This window comes from Ctenocephalides felis, unplaced genomic scaffold, assembly GCF_003426905.1.
Source record: "Ctenocephalides felis isolate EL2017-DRISC unplaced genomic scaffold, ASM342690v1 CF-g0.4_SCAFFOLD_01492, whole genome shotgun sequence".
NCBI classification, from domain to species: domain Eukaryota; kingdom Metazoa; phylum Arthropoda; class Insecta; order Siphonaptera; family Pulicidae; genus Ctenocephalides; species Ctenocephalides felis.
In genome coordinates, this window is record NW_020537646.1 from 20,723,733 (window position 1) to 20,748,340 (window position 24,608).

Below are 24,608 nucleotides of genomic sequence, written 5' to 3' on the forward strand. Positions count from 1 at the left end.
ATAATGCTAATTTCAAGTAATTACTAACACTGATTTAATTATAATACAAAAAACGTATAAATAAAGTTAAGAAAATTTTACTTAAACATGTGGCAATTAATAGTTTTAGTTATGCATTATGAGTATCAGTATCTTAAATCACTGTGTTAAATTTAAAAAACTTTAGTAATTTAGGTAAATAAAAAAATAGATTCAGAATAGACTTAAAAAATATTTGAGTTCATGATGAAATGAACTTTAAGCTATAGTTGATTAAAAATTTTAGGGCAATTTATAACATGGTCACAAAGGTTAATTAATGTATTATTTATTATAACATCTATGAAAAATAGAAATTTTGTATATGAATATAACAATAAAAATCAATATATTTGTATAGGGATATATACCGCATCACAAATAAGTATAGGTATGAAAATAATCCTTTGACGCATTTTAACGATGTCATTTTCTTTAATAATAATTAGCAATTTAGAAATATAAATTCAATGAACTAAACTGTGACGTACAAAAAAATACAAAATACGAAAATACAAAAAAATAAAAATAAAATAAAATAATTAAAACAGAAACAATGAACAGCAAAGTTACAAAACAAAAGTTATATATAATACAAATAATAATAATTATGAGCAAATAAAAAATCAAGTATGTTAGTATTTCTCTATTGAGTAACTTTCCTAAATAAAAAATTATTGTAATGAAATAAAATTATATGAATAGCATTACATTAGTGCTATGCATTTTCAACCCACAAATATAGATATTGGCCATAAGTTAATTTAATGATTGATCAGAAAATTATCAGGGCATTCACAAAAGTACTGCAAAAGATGCGAAAAGGTTGTAAAATTTTATAAATATAAAATTGTTGCTTAATCAGGTTATACTGACTACTACATTTATAATAAAGACATTAAACCCATTGGAATCTAGCAAACATTAGCACACTTTGTAATTTCCATCTGGACAGGATATTTACATCAGATTAATAATTATATCCGAGCGATTCTGATCCGCTCAACAGGATATAACACAATTACATCTGCGATCAATGATCGTATTTCTGTATTATGATGGTACATCATCATTTAATAGAAGGAACTCTGATTGTTCTGCACAACTTCGATTGTAACTATTAATGCACACTTGCATTGTATTTGACTACAATGCCGACTTTAATGAGGTCACTTAAGTTTATTGTTTATTTTTGAACTTGCAAATAGAACGAATTAATTGTGATACTTTAGAAAACAGTAGCAATGGTGTAGTCTGGAAAAAAAAATTACCAAACCTATCGCAATTATTGAAGGTAATGATCGAATCACTAATTAGTAATTATGAAAGGTAAAAAATGTAGAAATGAGTTATTAAGTTATATGTTATTACAGTAGGTAATTAATGTAATTAGAATTTAATTAATAATTGATTGATCATCTGCAGGTAATATACTTCTGTTTCCTCTACTCGTAATTGTGATCGAATACGAGAACTTCGACGATTGCTTTTTAATGCATTTTGAAATTAAGAAATTAAGTTCGTGTCAATATGTCTAAGCACAAATAATTATAATATTGTTTGTATTAATATGGTTGAAGCAACAATAATGGCTTAAGAATTAAATTTGAACGTTTACAGATTCAGAATAGTCTCTGTCTTATATCCATGTAAGTTTTTATTAAAAATATTCTCATAAACCAATTATACACAAGAAATCAAAGATGATTAACTTTATACGACTTTGTATTCTATAATGCTTGAATGATTAAAATTAATATCCTCTTATACATGTTTTGCAAGATCGTGGATACGCATTCTATGAGCAATCAACTTTTATCTATTTTCTTTAATAAAAATAATAAATTAAAACCGTGAAGGATTGATCTAAGATACAGGAAACAAAAAAAAAATCGCAGTTGGTTTTATTTTAATTATAAAATGTTTTAGAGCAAGTTCTACAGGAAATATTTATTTTATCGTAATTGAGTTATATATATAAAATATTTTAATTTTTCTTATTTTAGGACGTCTTCTAGAAACTTGGTTATACAATCGTAAATAAGGTACAGAATTTTTTAAAATTGATTTATTGTTAAACAAAAATTTTCAAATTGAGTAAATCAATTGATATCAATCAAGATAAGAATGAATTCTAAAGGTTTTTAACTAAAAACCAAAAATTTAATATTCTGTTCTATTTCAAATTTAAACTATTCTCGATCGTTTTGTCGTTAAGAAAACTTGAGTTTATATCAATATATTGCAAATATTAGATAAGTACAGATGGAGGCTATGTTCTTAAATTCGAGTCACAATTTCATTTTTTATTAATTTAGAATTAATTTTTTTGTAAAATTTAGAAGTATTGGAAATTACCATTAAGGTAAATAATCTCAGTATGAGTTATAATATACAATAGGCAAAATAAAAAAGAGTGATTATATTTGCTGCCTACAGTTTTATAAACATTTAGAAAAATATAAAAGTTGATCTGTGCACTATTGTGTTTGATATAATATTGGTTTTATAAAAAGTAGAAAAATTTATAATACGCATCGCTTATTTTTACTCTAATATATATATATATATATATATACAGAGCCGGTCCTACCTTGAATGCAATGCATGCAAAAAATGCGGGCGCACGCCTTAGGGGGCGCCAAAACGAGGTTCGAAAATGAAATTTATGCTATATTATTCATATATTTTTTTAGATATAAAATCTAGAATACTTAATAGATTATAATAAACAATCCAACTTAACTATGAGACACAAAAAGCATATTCAGTTTGCAAGGTGATATCAATAAAAACAATTAACCAAATAATAACTCTGCAAATCTGTAAATTATTCTTCTACTTATTATTTAATGTACTTATTAATTTTTTTCTTTCTTTGAAGTTAAAGTGGTATCAAAAAAGAAATGATTTTGTGTTCAATCCCGTAAGAGCAAACCTACGAAAGTTTAAATGAATTATTGAGCGTTATTGTGTGAAAAATGGCGAGCGAATCGCCACGATTTTCTAAATAAATTTAAAATCAATGCTTTTAGATTATAATCTAATTTTTGTATACTAAATCCAGAAAGATAAAAATTAATTAAAAAATTAACGTAAATATTTATATAATTTTAATGAAAAACTGTTAAAACAGCTAAAATTATAGGGGGGGGGCGCTAGAACAAATCTTGCATGCGGGCGCTGAGGACCCCAGGACCGGCCCTGTATATATATATATATATATATCAGAGTAAAAAAAAAAAAATAATTAGTTCAAAATATAAAACTGTTTTTGATACAAAAAAGTGAAATTTAGAACACTTTTTCAAATATGGTAGGGCGGGAGTCAAAGGCCCTTTTGAATTTCAGCAATTATATTTTGCAAACCTACCCAATTATATCACAATAAACAACACATATCAAACAAACAACTATATGACTATTCTCAGTAAAACTCATCATTGTAAAAATGTGTTTTTTTCGCTGTTTTTCAAAGATATTAAGCATATTATACCTGTTAACTAAAATTATATTAAGGTCTCGTAAACTAAACCACGTGCTCACCACCAAAAATTCAAGCAACGAAGCAAAATACTTTTGTTAAGGATTTTTAAACAATGCCATTTATCTCTCGATACCGACGTCGTAAGAATCAGAATGGAGACTGGTTATACATCTTTTTCCTTCAACTTTCAAATATTAGTAACAAAAATTAGTAATAAAAATTAGTAACTTCACTTGATTTGGGATATCGGTGGTGCATCTTTCTAACCGCGAATCTTTAAGCCCCGCTCTACCTTACAGAAGTAAGTTTCAAATATTGTTGTTAGGAAATTCTTAACATTACTTGATTTTGAGATATCGGTGGTGGACCTTTCTAACCGCGGACCTTTAAGCCCTGCTCTACCTCACAGAAGTAAATGATCGAATATATATAGTGGATGAAAAAGTGCTCATTTCAAGTTTATCAATAAATTTCATAAAATACCACATTGCAGATTTTAAAAATTGTTTCAAAGCAGTTGATAATACCAACATGATATGTATTTAAAAACATGTCTCAAGCAACAAAAGTTCACTTATCCAAAGTACTAACATAAGATAAAGATTTACTACATTAAGTCGAGATTTAGCATATAGAATAAAGATTTAGCATGTGTTTACGAGCTCTCGATGTAGAGTAATTTACAAAAAATCGCCAAATTTTTGCATGCCGGGCAATATTCACGATATTTATATCCTAGTCATAATTCGCAGCATTAAAGCGTCAACACACGCATCCTGTGTTTTATGGTTGCGTAAATGCTACGCGACAATTACGTATCGCAAACGTAACCTGTCGACTGAAGGAAATCTATGACGTATTTGTCTACGTTATACAACACCCGACGCCACGCAATTTACAATAAACCATAGCTGATCTGAGTGAAATAGACGGACATATGTTTATGATTTTCAGCCAATTCGGTTTAGAATTCACTAATTAATTTATTTACATTTCGGGCATCTAATTATTATATTTAGGTTGTCGAGAATCATTGAAACGGAAGAGGTTTGAAATTTCAATGACGTTTTCAAAACGAGCCGAAAAACGTCATAAGAAATTTGATTCTTTGGCATAATTATTTGGGCGTGAACAGTTATGGATGGCTGAAAGATCTGAAAAGATGTTTTGCGCAGTAAAATCAGCAAGCTAGATGATATACATATACATATATATATATATATATATATATATATATATATTGAAGTTTCAAATTAAAATCAAAAAATCATACTTTTTTTAATAATTAACTTCGGAAATCATTTTTTTTGCATATATTCACGTTTCAGAGGTTCTGAACATTTTGGCACACCTTAGACAAAAAAGAAGTGTGTGTGTATGTGTGGATACTATTTTTCGTCGACAATTTCGGGCATACGAATCAACCGGTTTGAATGATTCATAAACCAATAGGGAGATGTGCTAATTAGTTTATGCACGCAGATCGCAGGTCCAGCGGTTTTGGAAATATGAAGCAGATATTGCAAAATTCCAGTTTTTAAAAGAACAGTTCAACCGATTTCAATGATTCAAAAATATTTTAATTGGTAGGGAATGTGGTGGTTAATTTTTGGCAAAGATCGGTTCAGCCGTTTCGGAGATACGAAGCAAAGAGTGCAATAATTGGTAGTTTTTCAGGAACCGAAATGTATGAAAGACTAATATATGATGTTTAATATACAAATGAAATTGTTAAATATTATAGTAAAATATATTTTTTTTATTTTGAATTAAAAATGCAATTTTAATATTAATTTTTGTAAATACTTTATAAAAGGCTTCACAGAAATCGCGAAATATCACAAGGGGTAATAATGAATATAGGTTAAAAAAAAATCTAAAATTTTAATAAAAATCAAAAACTTTACGTTTTTTTTAAAGTACTAAAATCCACGATATGTTGATTGAAGGATTTTAAATATGACCACATATCACGAAAACAAAGTGGGAGTACAAAAATCTATCACTTGATTAATGGACGTCCTTAAATTATAAGTGAACCTATCTGCTTTTTGCACTTGCATTTGTCTATTTTGTACCAATATTAATGATACTAAAAGTATCTCTAAATATTTAGAGTCATACCATTTTTTTACTATTATGCGAAATTTGCGATTATTATTTTGCGGAATTTTCTACTTTATTCGCATTATTCAAAAAAATTTTTTTTTGTTCTTTCTTTTATTAATTAAAATCTGTCTTTACACAATAAAAAAATCAGTAATAAAAAATTGAAAATGAATGCAACTAATTCCAGATACAATCTATTAAAACTGCAAACAAAAAAAATATGGATAAGCCTTTAAAAAACGTGAAATTCATTGAAGATACTAGACAAGTTGCAAATTGAGATCTGTAGTGTGTCATTGGATGCCATAATATAAATGGCTAATTAAATACAAGTTCATTAAAAGTAAAACTATTAGCATTTCATAAGTTATTTAGTATGAAGTAATAAACATTTAGCCTCGATATTCTCATTAATCTCATCTGAGATAGGCAAAACTCCATCTACATTTGGACTGCATATTCCTAATTTCTTAAAGATACCTATTCGTCAAACCGTAAGCAAACGTAAAAAATAAATAAATAAAAAAAACTTTATTCGCCGACCGCGTTCGGTAAACGTTGATTAGTTTGACTGTACCGGCTCGGCTCCTGTATACATCCGTAGACTGGTCCATGACGCAAGGGGAGGCCCGACTTATCTCACTCGAATCTCCGGTCATATATGTGAATGTAAATATGTATACTTATATATTGCATATAGGGAAACGATTCTCAAACATTTGGTATAAAAACATTATACCAGATTCAAATGACCAAAAATTAAATTAGGTAAATATTTATGTATTGCATCTCTTCAAAGAGGTTGATTGAGTTTACAATGTAAACTTTACATCATACTTATTCCTTCCTTACTGTCCAATTTTAAAAGCCTTTTTCTAATTTCCACATTTTTAAAATCTTGAAAGCAAATAAGTTTTTTTCATTATTTCTAATAAGTTTAACATTAGAAAAACACGAATAAAAGGTGTATAAAATGTAATTGGTCTTTAAAATATTATTGTGTGAAAGTGCGGAAATGATAAATTTCTCTATTAAATTATGATCAGTCAAAAATCAAAATAATAGTAATCGAGAAAAATTTGCATATTACAACTTCATTTATAAAATTTTACTAAGTTTTTCATATTGATGTTAAAACAATCATATTTAAACAATTTTATTATTCAAAGAGCTAATCATCATTATTCGCGAAAGCTACAAAAATGTTTGAAAGACTCAATATTTTGATTGGAGTATGCTTATTTAATTTTTCCTTCAATTTTTTATTGGATAAAAATAGTCAAAATAAGGAGAAATGAAACGCCTTATGATAATACATACATAGTATATATTAAAATGTTTTGAAATAAAAAAATCTATATAATACACCCTATTTCATAAAAATGATGAATTCGATTATAGAACGTGGATCTGGAAGATGAAACACATTTTTAGGTGCTCAAATGTTCTGAGTTAAAATGCTCAGAAAAAGATCATAAAGACAGATTGTAATTAATAATGGAAATAAAAAAAACAATAAAAAACAGATTTAAAATAATTTAAAATACAAATTTTATTGATGAAGGATAGTGAAACCAAAATCTTTAAAATAAGACATGTTTATACTTATAAATATTAACGTATTTTGATTCTAATCTAAAACGATATGGATTCATCTTATGGTTCCATATATTAACAAACTAGCAACATTCTCCATCATTTTATACCTAACAATCCAATTTATAATGAACTTCCCGTAGGGCAAGTTATAGTAATCGTAAAAAAATCGAAGATGAAAATTTTTATATATATTTACGTTTCAGAGGTTTCTGAACATTTTGGCATACCTTAGAAAAAATGGATGTATGTTTGTGTGAGTATGTGTGTGTTTATGTGCGTGTATGTGTGTGTGTGCGGATACAAATTTTCGTCGACGATTTGGGGAACACGGATGAAGCGATTTGAATAATTCAATAAACATTTTACTTTTATTAACAAGATGAAGAACTGATGAAAGAATGAAAGCAGGTCTAGCGGTTTCGGAGATCTAGTAAAAAAAGTAAAAAAAAATGCCATTTGGCGGTCAAAAATGATCATTAGACATATACACATCAAATTATCAGATATTTTATAGAGATTTTAACAATAAGTATAAATTTTGTTTACATTCCCATGGGTTCCATTGTTTATCCGTTAGACGGCGACGCGTCGCTTACGCGCTTCGATATTTCGTCTCTATGCAGTTAAAACAGTACGAATGCTTTGAAAAAAGTTCAGAATTTCCAAAATATTTCAAAATAAATTTTTCTTCAAAAAGTTTTTTTTTTCGAAAAAAAGTAAGTTTTTGTCAAAAATTTATAGTTTCTCAAAAATCTAATTTTTTCGGAGTAATTTTTTTTCAAAAATGTTAATCTTTAAAAAAAAAAAAAATTTGGTACGGGAAGCTCCAGCAATTTGCCCTAAGGCACAATGCCATGCGGCCCACTAGTTAATTTTAATTTTCATCTCCTTTTTATAGAGTTTGAGATTCATCAATATACATCATCTAAATATATATCTCTTTACATGTGTATGGTCGGATCTTATGCGTTTGTGTCACTTCTGTGTGATGCCACAATACAAACAAGTGTCATACATGCGACACATACATTTCTTGTATATTTTGTGTCAGTAGATGTCATAAATACGTGTGATGAAGAAGAAAGATGCTTATATGAGCGAATGAGTTTGTGTTGAATGGACATACATGTAAAAGGAGAATAATACAAAATATATTGTTTCTGTATCTTTTGTCTCAACACAACATCATTGCAAGCAAAGATGTGCAAGAGAATTTGTATATGAAAGTGCATTTGGGTGAAGAGTGTGCTAAACACTAATATATTAGACATTTGTAATCATATTTTTTTTAAAAAAAATTATTGGTCTCGTCTACTTAGAGCGTTTAGCCATACACCTACAACATTTCTTTTTACATTTTATACTATTTTTAAGTATGCTATCCAATTTTGTTTATAACTGACTTCATTTTTCTATTTCTTCTAACATAGCTACTTCTTCTAACTTCTAATTCTATTCTATCTCAAATCAACATTTCGAATTCTACGTAATTTTCAATCCAGCAAATCAAATAAAAATTCTATGTCAGTGCCAGAACTCGAACCGAGTATCTCTAACGTATGAGTCGGGCATGCTATTGACTGAGCTATCCATCTATAGTTGAAGTGGTTCTAGTAAAAAAAGACGGTACTTTTTACCGTCTAAAAATATAAAAAGTAAATTTATTTCGGTAAGGAAGTCGGATCAGGAAGCAATTATTTGGAAGTAGCAAGCAAAGAAAGTATATTATTAGCAGAAATAATTTTTGTTTTCATAGGAAATCTAAATTTTGACATCACTGCTAAAGTTTTAATCAAGGACGAATAAAATACTAAATACTTTATATTCAAGTAAAGTTTTTTTTATACTAGTTCAAAAGACTAGATGCTTTTAATAAATAGCAATTTTTACAAGAAGAATATTTTGTGAAAAGCTATAAGAAAGAGTTCCATACATAATTTTATGTAGCAGAAATAATAACAATCATCATTAGATAAAATGTCAGCTCATAGTAATTCGTTTTAAACAAATTGAATCTGAAGTGACTGATGAAGATACTCATAATTGTCTATTGTAAATAATTTTTTTATGAAATTGTGAGAAAATGTTTAAGTGAAATCATCTCTCGGAAAATCCATTGTAAACTGTTAAAAATTGGAATTCGAAAGTATTTGAATAATATAAAAGTTAGTGAGTGAATAAATATTAATATAATAATGATAAATATAAAGAGAATTAGCAATTAACTTCATGTGACAATTACTAGATATACGGTAATGGGTATTGGTAACAGTAATAAAGAATCGTTAAAGTTGTTTAGAGATTCGACAGACAAATGGAAAGACTATTTTTTTTCAAATGCACATTTGCATTTAAAATATTGCAGTAGTCGTCAAGTACTTTAAGAAAAGAAATTGCTTTATGTTAGGTAGTTTTACATTTAATACTGAAACACTCATTGTACATTGATTAAGAAACTTTTTTGAAGAAACCACAGCTCGAGCATGAATTTAGAGCCATCGAATTTTTCTACAAAGTATTAATAATAAAAACAAGAATTGCATTAAAAATGAACTATAAAATAAAAATAGCTTTCTTCGACAAAGTTTCTTGAATTGGTCCACGGCACCTGAATTACTAAAGGCCGAAATAATTTGGCACAACTATAATTGAAGATATTTGGCCGCTATATAATGCCATTAAGGAAAATAAAATTATGAGTGAAGTAAAACAAATTGCATACCGTTCACTTTAGTAATGTTGTAGATTTACATATCAAGTAAGCGAGGAAAAACTAGAGTCAGACAGTGAATGATCTTGGAAGCTTGGTAAGAAAGCTTCAAATCATCATTCTATCACAACATTTTGTCTAATCGTAAGAAGGACTATGGGACAGGACACGACTAATCACTGAGGAATGAATTTCGCGCCAGCGAAATTTTGAATGAAATGGTAATAAGAAAACCAAGAAATTCATTAAGAAAAAATATTGTCAAATAGTTTTCTTGAATTGACTCATAGAACATAATATGTTCTATTCATATTATGCCCAAGTAATTTGGCACAACTTAATATATATAATTGAAAATAATTTGCTGCTGTATGTTGTCATTAAGAATAATAAAATGATGCATAATGAAGAGGTAAGACAAATTGCACACGTTTAACTTCAGAAATGTTGGAAATTTATTATATAGGAACGTAAGATATTTAAATGCAACATAAGGTAACTGATTCCGGAAGCTGAGAAAAGCTCTAAATTATGGTCTTCTACCACAATAGAGTCTTCAGAAGTGTCTAAGGTGAACGTAATTCAACATGAGAATTAGATTTTGTCAACTGACGTACTAACAACTGAAGATATGTTACATTTTATGCAACTCTGCATTGAAATATCGTCCGAATGTAAATAAACTCGGTTGAGGAAATTAGCAAATATATAATATCGCATTCGCATATGCCGTTTATCATTGAGATTAAAGAGTTCTTCTGCAACTCAGCATTTACACAGGACATCGCGCGTCGTGCATATGAGGACGAACCGACCGACGCCGGAAAAGGATATCCGGTCTAGCGTAGTCATTATCTGTCAGAGGCGGCTGTGGCACGTACACACATCCATGCCGATGCCGATGGCGATGGCGATGGCGATGGCGATGGCGAATATTCAAATATATCTACAGGATATTATGAATTTCATTTTAATCACTCCTACATACCACACACAGAAAATTAATTATTTAACTAATGTGCTTGCTAATCGAAGGTTTACTATATGTGGCTGTAGAATTATCATAGAAACTGTGATAGTGAATAGATATATGCAGTAAAAGTCCTGTTTCTTATGAAAATGAATCATAGTGTCGAAAATTACTAAAAACCTAGTGATGCATGGCATCGTGCCTTAAAGCAAATTGCTGAAACTTCCCGTACCAAAAATTAATTAAAAAAATTTTGTTTTGCTCAAAAAAATTATATTTTTGAGAAATTTTAAAATTTTGAAAAATTTTACTTTTTTGGAAAGATATGTTTTTTTTTCTTTTGATATATTTTGAAAATTTTGATTTTTTTTTAAATGTATGAATTATTAAAATTGGTAGCTCAGTTCTCTTAAAAACTGAGTTACCGTTTTTGGCACTTTTTGTTCCGTATCGGCTAGACCTGCCTTTGCCAAAAACTAATCAGCACGTCTCCTTATCAATACAAAAATGGTGTTCCCAAAATCGTCCACGAAAATTTGCATCGAAACACACACACACACACACACACACACACACATATATCATTTTTTTCTGAGGTAGGCCAAAATGTTCAGAACCCTCTGAAACGTAAAGATATATAAAAATTTTCATTTTCGATTTTTTTGCGATTACAATAACTTACTCTACGCGAAGTTAATTACGGTCCTTATTTCGTCAAATGAAATTCTTAGATATTATGGATTTCCTACATTCTACACACACTGAGAAACATTCAATTGCAATAGTGAATTAACATAAACGGCAGGAGTCTCTTCCTTCTAGATATGAAATGAAGTATCTAAATGGCAATAAAATACCATCGAAATCACGATAAATAAATTTGGATATTATTTCATGAGCTGAAAAAATTTTTAATTGTCAATTACAATTCATTAATAGTGAAAATATTGGATAATAGTATATATTATTTACTTGAGATAAAAAAATATTAGGTTGGCAACTAAGTTAGTGCGGTTTTCAGCTTAGATGGTTCCAAATGTAAAGTGCATTTTGATAATGAATAGTAGACAATTTAAATATCCATCAGTAAAAAAATGTTTTTTGATCTATTCCGTAGTTATCGTTTGCAATTTGTCGAAGAATGGAAAATGAAAACGAAAATTTGCTATAATTTGCTTTTTTATTTTTGTAACACAAAAAGTTATGGGCTGTAGTGACAAAGCCTTAATAGCATGGCAGTGTCAAATTTAGTTTGCTAAATTTATTTGTAGTAATTTTTGACCAAAAGTTAAAAGTCCAGTTAAAGTTGATAAAAAAATTGTCTTTTTTGAACTGTTATACCAACCGACTAATCAATTTGGATAACATTAAACACCTAAAGGAATTAAATAATGCATTTAAAAAAATGCTTCCTGAATTTGCTAATCGAAACGGCGATTTATTCCATTAACGACATCACACATTTTTGGCCACTCGGAAAATTATTGGATCTTGGTTGGAATGTTTTGCCATATCCACCATACAGCACAATCTGATAACTTTTTGTTACGATCTTTACTAAATTCCTTGAATGGTAAACAATTCAAAAACTATAACTTGACTCAGTTTTTTGGTAATAAAAACCAGAAGTTTATGAAAGTTAATGTTAGGTTAATGATGCTGCTAGATTGATGACAAAAAGTCATTGATCAATATGGATAATACATTATAGAAAACAATTATTGAGTTCCATAAAAATATCCTTAATTTTCTAACAAACATCCGCACTTAGTTAGTGATCGACCTAATTTTTTTGTTATCAATTAGTAATGAAAATTATAATTTTATTGAAGTTTTGCTATTTAATGTTTTAAAACAAATTACTAATAAATGAATGTATTATCAAATTCTACATTTCAAGTAACCGACAACAAGTCAAATTTTAAATGCTTATGATCGTTATTATGATAACTATGTTACATATCCCATAAACATGAATCTTCAAGCCTTTTATTAGTATAATTTGTAATAATTTAACGGCTTATTTTTATATTTAATGACCAAATCAAATTTGATTTCCAAATAGAGCATTACTAATTCCATGTTATTACCAAATACTTAGGCAACGTTCTTTATTGGGCGATTCGATATTATTACAACAAATGTGGTAGATAATGATTTTTTATATCCGCTGCATCCGGCAATAAGACTATGTTCATCTATTTATACGATATAATTTTTACGATGTATTTTATTATGGGCATAGGACCACAATGAATAAACTCCGAGACCAACTGTGAGTAGATATTGATAAACCGTCATTACGTGGATAATAGATAGTAGTTTTGCTATTAAACTCTAATTGTTAACATTTACAGATTCCGAATAGTAATTGCATGTTCTTACCATCCTGGTCCATAATTTAGTTTTCATAGCAAATTAAGCATAAGGTCACATAAGTTCCAATTCGGAACTTGAAGTTTTCAAAAGAAATTGTAGGCATTTATATTCATTTTCTAAAGAAGTAGGAGATAATTTATACACTAATATATTAAATAGTGTTGATAAATTAAGTTATCGATTTTAAAACATTTGAATGCAACACAGTTTTGAAAAATTAATTATGTATTTTTCTATAGGACGAACTCATATAGGTTTCATTGAACTTTATGATGTCGATATCAGTATTTGTAATCATAATTTTATATGCGTTTTCAGTACTTCTTAATCTATTTTATTGGTACTAAATCAGAATAATAAATAATGATTGACGTCAATGTTGGTTTATATTCCAAATAACGTAAGGTAATCAACCGAATGGTTCATAAAAAATACATTCATTCACAACTGTTTAAATGTTACTGTTTTCGAAAAAAATGTAAATGGCAAAGATTTATTAATAATTTATGTATATCAATAAATAGGAATTTAATTTATAAAATTTTTCACAATTTTATGATAGTTTTTATGTCTTCGATATTTTTTTATACCCACAAGCAAGTAATAAATCTCCAGAAGAGAGCCTATCATGGCCTAAAACGAATCGATATTTTATAACTTTTTATTAAATATAAAATATTTTGTTATTTATACATATCTTTAAAGTTTTTTAGACCTTGAAACATAAAGACTAAATTTGAATTGCCAACACAATTTTGTAGTAAATGTTAGCAATTGAATATATGTATTTAGAAAATCATTTTTATGGATCAAACAAAAGCTCACAGAAGCATAAATTCATGATACAAACATGATCTCTATAAAGAAACGATTCATTTATAAAGAAATGATACTTCAAAGCATTTTTGTATTTTTCTAAAAGCGAGTCTATTGCAACAAAATATTTAATAAAAAATGAAGATTCTTTAAAAATGCAGTTGAAAAGAGATTTCAAACAATTTTTGTATTTTTATAAAAGACAAACCTCTAAAAGCAAGTAGAATGCATCAAAATATTCAGCAAAAAAATAATTTAACTAGTGGGGTGTATGGCATCGTGCCTTAAGGCAAATTGCTGGAACTTCCCGTACCGTAACGAAATGTTCGAGGAATATTGAATGATTTCAGATAGATTATTATAAATATTGTAACATTGTCTAATAGTTATAAGAATTATATAAACCGAATTGCAAAGTTGTAATTATTTATTTAAAATATACTAGAACTTTAGTCAGAATTAAAAATGAAATCTGAATTATTTTCGACAAAAAAAAAATTCCTGAAAAAAGAAAATTTGAAAAAAAAATTTTGAAACAATTTTTTTTCCAAAACCAATTATTTTGTTAAATCAAGCAGAAAGTTCTTTGAATCCTCAAAGTTTCTTTGTTTCCTCAAAAACTCCCATTTTTTGCACATTTAGCTCTGTATCTTCAAAATGGCTGGGCCTGCCTCTGCCAAAAACTAATAACGACTTCTCCCAATCATTACTAATTGAATGTTTTTTAGGTCATTCAAATCGGATGCTCCGTTCTCTCAAAAACTCGATTTCTATTTACCGCACTCTTTGCTCTTAATCTCCGTAACTGCTGGACCTGCCTTTGCCAAAAAGTAATCAGCACATCTCCCTATCAATAGAAATCGAATGTTTTTTGAACCATTCAAATCGGTTGATCCGTGCGCCCGAAAACGTGACCGAAAAATTGTATTCATACATACACACACACACACATCCATTTTTTCTGAGGTAATGTTCAGAAACATTGAAAACGTCGACAAATGCAAAATTTTTCAATTTCGAGTTTTGGACGATTACAATAACTTACCCTACGGGAAGTTAAAAAAGTATATAATATCAAGATTTTTCAAAATTTTACTTGTAATGATACCATGAAGAGTTTTTATATTTTCCTTGAGGACAAACCTCAAAACCAAGTTGATTGTACCAAAATGTATTTAACCAAAATGTATTAGATATATCAAGATTCTTCTTAACCTCCAGTTGAAATGATATTTAAAAAATAAATTAAATTTTTTTAAGAAGCATATCTTTGAAAGCAAGTTGATTGTATCAAAATATTTAATAGAAAATGAATTTAAATAAATATCAAGAGTCTTCAAAATTTTAGTTTAAATGGTACAACATAGATTTTGTCGTATTTTTCTGAGAGTCATAGTTCTGAAAGAAACTTAATTGAATCAATATAATTAGTAGATAATAAATTTAACAAATGTATTTTATATCAAGATTCTGCAAAACTATAGTAAAGCTATATAAAGAACTTAACACCAACGGTATATTTTGTCAAAAAAAAAATCAGTTGTGACTGTTGCACCAACAAATGCATCTAGATAAATGCATTTATAACATAGATTGGTAAAACAAGACCACTTATCATCATTCTATAAAAAACCCTGGCAATTCAAAAATAAAAGAGAATAATTTCCATCTACAACGCACTCGCAGGAGTAAGTTTACATGATGCAACAACAAGAGCTGCTCGGCAATCGAAGAAACTCTACGTGCATATACAAGAAGAAAGAAAGAACGTTTTCGTTATTGTGGGTGGAGTTGCAGCAGCGCATTGAGAAATATCTCAAAGGTGTGCTGGGGTCTGCGACCCCATAATGCCAGGTATGACATTGAGGTCTTACCAATGCAAGGTCGATTGTATTGTGTGAACAGGAGACACATGTGATATTGTTCGGTAACGGAACGCGCGACGTGCACGTATACGTCGTCTACGTAGATGCTGCGATAATGCAGAAAGTAATAAAAATCATAATATTATATTGCTAATTGTAGTAATAATATTATATTAGTTATTCAACATTAAAATCTATTTATATTTTTTCTTTCAGCCCTGTAATTTTTTTTTAAATATGTATGTACTTGATAAAAGGTCGCCATGTAACTTTTGCAGCCATTTTGAATCTTTAGCATCCATTTTGATTTTTTGGCATCCATTTTGATTTATTGGCAACCATTTAAAAGTTAGGCTGCCATTTGCATTTTCGTTACAAACCAAAACTATTATTTAAAATTTAAAAAATCAGTAGTTTTTTTATAGAATTTTCAAAAAAAAAAGTTATTTGGCGGACCCTATACATTATTATAAACCAAATCTGTTGAAAATACTCTACAAAATTTATTATAATAATTTGTTCGGACGTATTTTAATATTATTATATTGGACATGAAGCAGCAATCTTTATGGAATTGAAATTTTTTACCTGGAAGTTTCTACTCTTGTAGAGAGGGGTAGTTTTATGGGACTAATTGTACTCTTCAAAACAACAAATGTAATAAATAGTAAATAATTATATCTTCTTCTTTAAAATTTACTAACAAATTACTGATTGTAAAAGAACTGCAACAAATACATACAAATACAAAACAAATCAGTGTTTAATACAGTCCACTGCTTTAAGGGTTAAATTATAACCCAAAAACCTGAGTTATCGAAGGAGAGTTAATAAATTCCATAACTACGTAACGCACATACAAATTATTGATAATTTTTTAAAGAAAATAAAAATGCAAAGCTTAAACTTGTGTATTTAAGTATGGTACTCTACAAAATTAATTGTAACAATTATAAATACTTTTTTAAAGAATTTTCTCTAAGCGCTTCTAAAACAAGAAAGAGAGCTAAAAGTTTCCTCCTAAAAATATTATTAAGAAAATTATAACTGAACTTTTTGATGTGCTGTTAAACATATTATATTTAAATGTTGAATCAAAGTATTTTATTTTTATTGATTTATCTGGGAAACAGCAGTTCATAACCGAACTAAAAATGATTGAAAATTATGAGATAAACTCTATAAAATTCAAGATCAAGATTTTTTTAAAAAAATAGTAAATTGGTCGGAAATATTAAATTATAGTTCACAATTACTATAACGCAGCTACTTGTGTCAGAAAATATTTATCAAAACGAGAATTATTGAAGATTAAAGCTTTGATTTTTATCAAAAATATTACATATTTACAATTCAATTTAAAAAAAATGTTTTGATTATATGATAATGAGATGAAATAGCAGTGCAACAATTGAATATGCGACAATTAGTTTGAACAGAATTTGATATAAATTACTAGGATTTATAGTTGCAAAAAATAGATATGTAATAACCTCCTCGATAAATAAGATTTGACCCTTACATCTGTGGTTCTCAAACTGTGGGATGGAAATCCTTAGAGGGGCACGAGATTGTTGCAAGAAAGGCTCAAAATACTATTTCCAAAAAACGATAAAATGAATAAAAAATTAAAAATAAAAGATTACTATTAGTATATTTTGAAATAATATTTTATATTAATCGGTAGTCTGAAAAATGAATTATAATATCAGGTAATAATTTATAAAATTTGATTGTTAGAATATTTAAAAATTAATTTTAAAGTAATTAAAATAGTGCTGCGGTCATTTTCTCAAAAATTACGCGGTAAAAAACACTGACTTAATCATTTAGATAGAATTATTATCTAAGAATTTCAAAAATATTGTTAATAAGTTTTGTTTAAACTAAAAACTATATTTGTTTGAGGACTGTTTGCAAAGTCGTTGATAAAAAACGGCTTTGACGATCGTTTTTCGAAATTAAACAGATGTGACTGTACATATTAGTTTAATAAAATGACTTAAATTTTTGAAATCGAAAGTACTTGTATAAATACTACCTTTGCCAAATATGGGGCCAAACGATTCAGAATAACTTGAAACGAGTCGATAAAACATAAAATTAGCAACAGTTCTTCATTGGTGAGTTGACCATTCAAAAATACTTTTAATAAATTATATATTTAGAAAAAAATAACATTTTTACTTTTTTTCTTACTGATATTTTTTTATATTACATTTTTTATATTTCAGATGAGTATAAGAATAATTATACAAAATTTTGAAAAATTAAAATTTGCTAAAGTATAATGCTAATGCTATTAAAAGTTGCTAATGCTAATGTATTTTAACGTCAATATCAAAAATAAACTAGCTGTAAGTGGAATTCTGTCTTGAGGCATTTATGGCATCGTGCCTTAAGGCAAATTGCTGGAACTTCCCGTACCGAAATGTTCGAGGAATACTGAATGTTTTCAAATAGATTATTATAAATATTGTAACATTGTCTAATATTTATGAGAATTATATAAACTGAATTGCAGAGTTGAAAATATTTGTAAAGTATATTAGAACTATAGCCAGAATTAAAAATAAAATCTGAAATATTTTTGATAAAACTAAAAAAAAAAAAAAAAAAAAAAAAAAAAAAAAAAATTGAACAAAATTTTTTTTTCCAAAATCAATTATTTTGTTAAGACAAGCAGAAAGTTCTTTGAATCATTTAAATCGGACGCTTAGTTCTCTCAAAAACTGCCATTTTTTACATATTTAGCTCCATATCTTTGAAATGGCTGGGCCTGCCTTTGCCAAAAACTAATAAGCACTTCTCCCAATCATTACTAATTGAATGCTTTTTAGATCATTCAAATCAGATACTCCGTTCTCTCAAAAATTCGATTTCTATTTTCTGCACTCTTTGCTCCGTATCTCCGAAACGGCTGGACCTGCCTTTGCCAAAAACTAATCAGCTCTTTTCCCTATCAATAGGAATCGAATGTTTTTTGAACCATTCAAATCGGTTGATCCGTGCGCCCTAAAACGTGACTGGAAATTTGTATCCATACATACATACACACACACACACACACACACACACACACACACACACACACACATCCATTTTTTCTGAGGTATGCCAAAACGTTCAAAACCTTCAAAACGTCGAGAAATGTTAAAATTTTCAATTCCGATTTTCGGCCCATTACAATAACTTACCCTACGGGAAGTTAATAAAAATAGTATTAAAGTTTTATCTCGCAAATTGCTTGTTTCATTTATTAACTGAGAGTTGAATATTCAACGATGGAAAATACGTGTAACATTTCCATAATCGGCAGGCAAACATAACAGCAATAAAATATATTTTCGAGTGGCCATATAACAAAGTTTATGGACCCCCAGTACCCCTACTTAAAGGATTAACAAATTCCATGTTATTTTCTAAGTTATTATGCTCACTTCGGGTATTCAATGTGCGAAGTTAAGTGTATTGCTCTTCAAATTTAACCATCTGACTGCGAGATCTCGTAAACAGGAAACGGCCAAAGGAATGAATGACGACCGACTCAAAAATACTAACACGACGATACTATGTCGTATTTTGTACAGAACTTGAGTACGTGATATCTCTGCTTAAATATGTGTTGTTTAAACAGGGCTGACCATTTAATTCTTTTAAATTGGATATCAAATGTCTAAACAAAAATTTTTAGTTTTGTTATTGGCACATGCTATCAGTATCTGAAATGATAAATTTTAATAGTATGTACGATTAACTTTAACGGAGTATGTGATTGCAAAGTGTGCTGCAGACAAAGGCAACTAGTGGTGTATGGCATCGTGCCTTAAGGCAAATTCCTGGAACTTCCTGTACCAAAAAAATTTTTTTTTAAATATTAAATTTTTTTTATACTTTGAAAAAATTAGATTTTTGAGAAATTTTAAATTTAAAAAAAAATGTCTGTTTTGGAAAAAAAGCTTTTGGATTTTTTATTTTATTCTAGAATATTTTGAAAATTTTGAACTTTTTTCAAAGCAATTGCACTCCATTTTTGGTAAGGTATGCCAAAATGTTCAGAAACCTTTAAAACGTAAAGATATATGAAAAGTTCCATTTTAGATTTTTTTGCGATCACTATAGCTTACTTTTTTGAGAATAATAACGTGATTTGGAAATGATTTGAGGCAAAAATACAAATAACGACAAAATAAATACAGAAGCAACTTGTAAACTTGTAGACATATTTTACTAGGTTCTAATTGTAAGTTCTCTAACTTAAACATGCGTAAGAGTACCACCTGTATGAAAAATGTTTAGTAAAAAAATGGTTATGGTATAGTAACATTTTTTTAAAATAAACGTTATAAAATTATATTTTTTTTGTAGTAAGTATTTTTGCATTACCTTCCTGAAGTAGAAAATTATGTTTTCGTCAGGTTGCTAATGCTCTATGTTTCAACTCATCATCTGAATCATTTTACCCCAACATTTGAAAAATGTATGAATGTATGTGAGCCTAAATTTAAACCTAATCCATATTTTTTCTAAAACAGCTGCACTGATTTCAAAAATTTTAAATCCATTTGTTGAAAGTCGATAAGGAAAACGTTGTTTATTTTTGCTAGGTGTATTTTCAGAAAAGTGCAAAAATTTGCTCTATGCATGTTATAAGTGAAGGCTTCTCCCTGGCTAAAGGCCTTACAACCAGAGGGTTCTAGGTTCGACATCCAGTTTCAGTCTGGCACAGTCTGATGTCAAGCAGAAGTACATCAATTTTTATATGAAAATTGAGATAGGAATATGTTTTCAGGTGGAAAAAACCTATCCCAGCATTGCTGCATCAAATAGAAAGGTATTTTCTTCTAAAAAATCCGCAGGTTTGAAATATCATCAAAACCAATGATTGAGGGATTGAGAATGAAATTCTGATTGCTTTTCAAACTAATAAAAAATGAGTCTGGATAACAATAATATACTTTTTAAATTAAATAATAATAAGTAAGTAAGTAAAAAAATATAATGTCTGTGATTCTGATGTAAATTTTATAAGATTCCAATATAATGTAATAAAGTAAATTGATTAAGCAAATAGTCGTCATAAAAGTGAATGAATACAATAATGTTTAAATATGAATAAGACACATTTTTCTTCGATTTAATTAAAAATTTTAGTTGCACTAACTAATGGAAAATACTAACTGCCCAGAAACGTTAAATTCGTAACAAAAACACGAAGAATGTGATTCTGATATAAATTATAAAAGAGGGTGAATAATGCAAATTAATAAAGCAAATGGTAGGCATTAAAGTGATTGAACACAATGATATCTAAACAAATCTAATCACAAGACTATTCTTTCTTCAATTCAACGTCAAATTTATAATTTTTGTGGTATTTTACAAAACAAAAATATTTAGATAAAAAATTACAGATGATAAGAGAACTAACAGCTAAGAAAGAAAACAAATCTTAGAAAAACATGAAAAATGTGGCAAACTTCTACGTTTCTAATGTAAATTTCAAAAGATTCCATTATGACCATTGTAAATTAATGAAGCAATATTTGAACAAATATGTTATTGTCTATTATATTCTGAAGCATCTGGTCACTGGTATGCCAACGATCTTTATGCGAATCGCACAGTAGTGAAGAACAATATCAATTACAATGAATTATTTTAATAGATATCAATAACCATTGATCGATCGTATCCGGTGTTCATAATAATATCGAGCAAGAGTGCTTATTAAATTTGACTTTTTAAAATGCCATCATTCGAACCCTGATTTTTCATTGCGACTTGAAAAGCTATTTAACCTCTCAACTCGAAACAATTGACTGGATATCGTTTATCATATATTGTCCAATTTCCGGCCTTGTCATTTTGTCATTCGCATGTTGCGAATTGTTATTATTTATGCAATATCATGATAGTTGACCACATGATAAATGCCCTCACTGATGTGCTCTCGTCGACTCTGACGAAGAGATTAAAAATGTGCAACATGAACGTGTCAATTAATATTAATTATTACAAATTGTCTATGTTATCATTGTTATTATATATTGTATCAACTATAAGCTTGATAAATGAGCCTGGAGGAATAATTTAAGATAACTATCTTATAGAAAACAAACAGGGGAATGGATAAACAAACATCTAGCAGCAGGAGTAGGTAGTTTATATTATTTAGAATGACGTGGTTATAAATTTGGCGGAGTAAATATAATTTGTCACTAATAGTTTGTACTGATTTATGGACATTTATGGTATTCAACGAATTGCTGCTTTTACACTATTGAAGAATAAACAAGTTATGACTTCGCACAATCAGATACCTTCATACCAAGAATTAGCATATAATTATTTAGTACAGGCATAAATTTATCCGTCTCAATTTACGTTAAGAATCTATGTATGCATTTTAAAAACTTAGTGGAAAATTTCATAAGTTATTAATTATTCTCTAATTTTAGTCCTCGAACTATAGTAAAAGCGTCATCTGGTAAATTAGCATTTCCAAATACCTGATTAATTAGAGGACATAGGAGATAAATTTTATTGTGGATTTTTGTTATTTTATATGACATTTAAATATTATGTTATTAAGATTATTCATAATAACATAATAATTGAGAAAAACTAGATGTATGAGCAATTTTTCCTCAAGGCAAGTTGCAAAAAGTTCTAGATATATGTAAATAATTGACTTACAAATTACAATGATAGTCAATGAGAATTAAGTATTAAAGTTTTGTAATTGTGACAAATTTTTTTTTATTGCAAATTATGATGATTTTTATAATTAATCCGCTTTTTGTAGATCTATAATATTTTAGGTTGTTCGTTAAGACCATAAACTTTATTATCATAATTTTTAGTTTTATCAAAAACGGTTTCAATCGGTCTAAGAATTTTGAAAAATAAGTCAGAAATTTTGGAGGTAACGTGGACAAAAAAGTTTGCACTTCTTTGCTAATTCTGATAATTCTTGGCCGATCATCTCGTAAAACTAATCACCGCGAGTCTTTGTGGAGTTTAATCAAATGGCTTTTAAATTTTTGAAATTGATGTAGCCGTTTTTAAGAAAATGAGCTGTTTTTGGTCTCAAATAATTAAGAATGACTTAAAATATCCAGAAAATATGAAATTTGCATATCGGCATTTCGAGCCAAAACAAACTTCGAGCTTCATACATCATTATATACAATGTTTTATTATTTTTGCGAATGTATATTCGAACAGTAGTTAATATTAATAAATTAATATTAAAATTCTGCTAATATTACAACATTACATTACTATTCTACTTATTTATCCGCATTGTTGAGATAAACAGTTAAAACCAGATAAAACTAATAAAGATCACAAGAAAAAAGGGTTACACACATCATTCTAGGTTTATAGTATGATAAAATATATAATTTAATATAACTTTATCAAGGTTTTGATAGATATACATTACAAATGAAAATTATTATGTATGTAAAAGCATAAACATTCTCTGACAAGAAGTAGTAACCCTGAAGATAAATAGAAGGACATTACTCATATTACGCCAGATTGAGGATAAGAAATTAGATTGTTAAAGTTTAGTTTACTAAAGAATTCATTGGAAATAAAAAATATTAATGAGAGTACATTAGAGCGGGTCAATTTGTATGGGTAAAAAAAATTGCTTAAGCACATATGATTTTCGGATAATAGGGATCAAAATAAGATACTTTGGCTGAAGAAACCATACCTCTAAAAAGAAATCTGATGTCATGTGCATTGATCCAAAAATAACGGTAAAAATTTGAAAATTTCCATTTTCACACATTTATAGTGCTCCAATGCCCGTGGTTTACCACCTGGGATTCTCCCCACCCCCTGAGAAATTTTTCAAATTTTAACCTTTATCTTTGGGCCAATGCAATGCAATGTATTTCACTTATAAGTGACTTTTTTAAATGAATTAAAATTAAAATAAAATATGAAAAATAAAATATTTTACTAAATTTTGTCAATTGTGTGTATATGTGTGTGAAAACCGTTTTTATGCAATTAAAAATAACATTCCAATAAAATCATTTTTATTTATAGTATTTATTTGATCATTTTTTGGCTTTGTGCTGTGTTTGTCTGGAATGAGCTAGCTCTCAGAATATTTTAATGTGCTAATATAATCTGATAAAAAGTACATATTCTGCTTAATTATCATTCGATTCAAATACAAATATTTACTTCTTTATCTCCATCAATAGTTCTTCTGTTCGAGATACGCCCGCGGCAACATTGTATTTAAATTATGCTATTTTCTCATAACCGCTCATTACGTATGTGACTTCAATCGTTATGCAATTGCATATTCCTTCAGACAGATTTAATATTAAAACAGAAATGATTATAGACTTCATATCGACGATAGAGATCTGATATGGGCACGAATAATAAAAATATCTATATTTAGTGTTGAAGAGGTCACTATGTCAAACCAATATTAGTTTTGTAGTAAACATTATTCATTAACATTGCTGCTAAATTAAGTATTCGTATGTGTTCGAGCATATAGAGAAATATGAGATTAGGAAGAGAGTTGAGTGACGCAAAATACTCAGCTTTGGGTAGAAAATGTATTGAACTTAAAAACTTCGTATTTACTGTTTATTTCTTTGAATGGATTCCATA

The 24,608-nt window shown here is 28.3% G+C and overlaps 1 protein-coding gene across 2 annotated transcripts in view; it reads right to left on the bottom strand.

The window, feature by feature from the left end:
- LOC113371618 (protein sprouty) overlaps positions 1 to 24,608 on the bottom strand; it is a 211,268-nt gene that overhangs the window by 84,923 nt on the left and 101,737 nt on the right. The window lies entirely within an intron of this gene.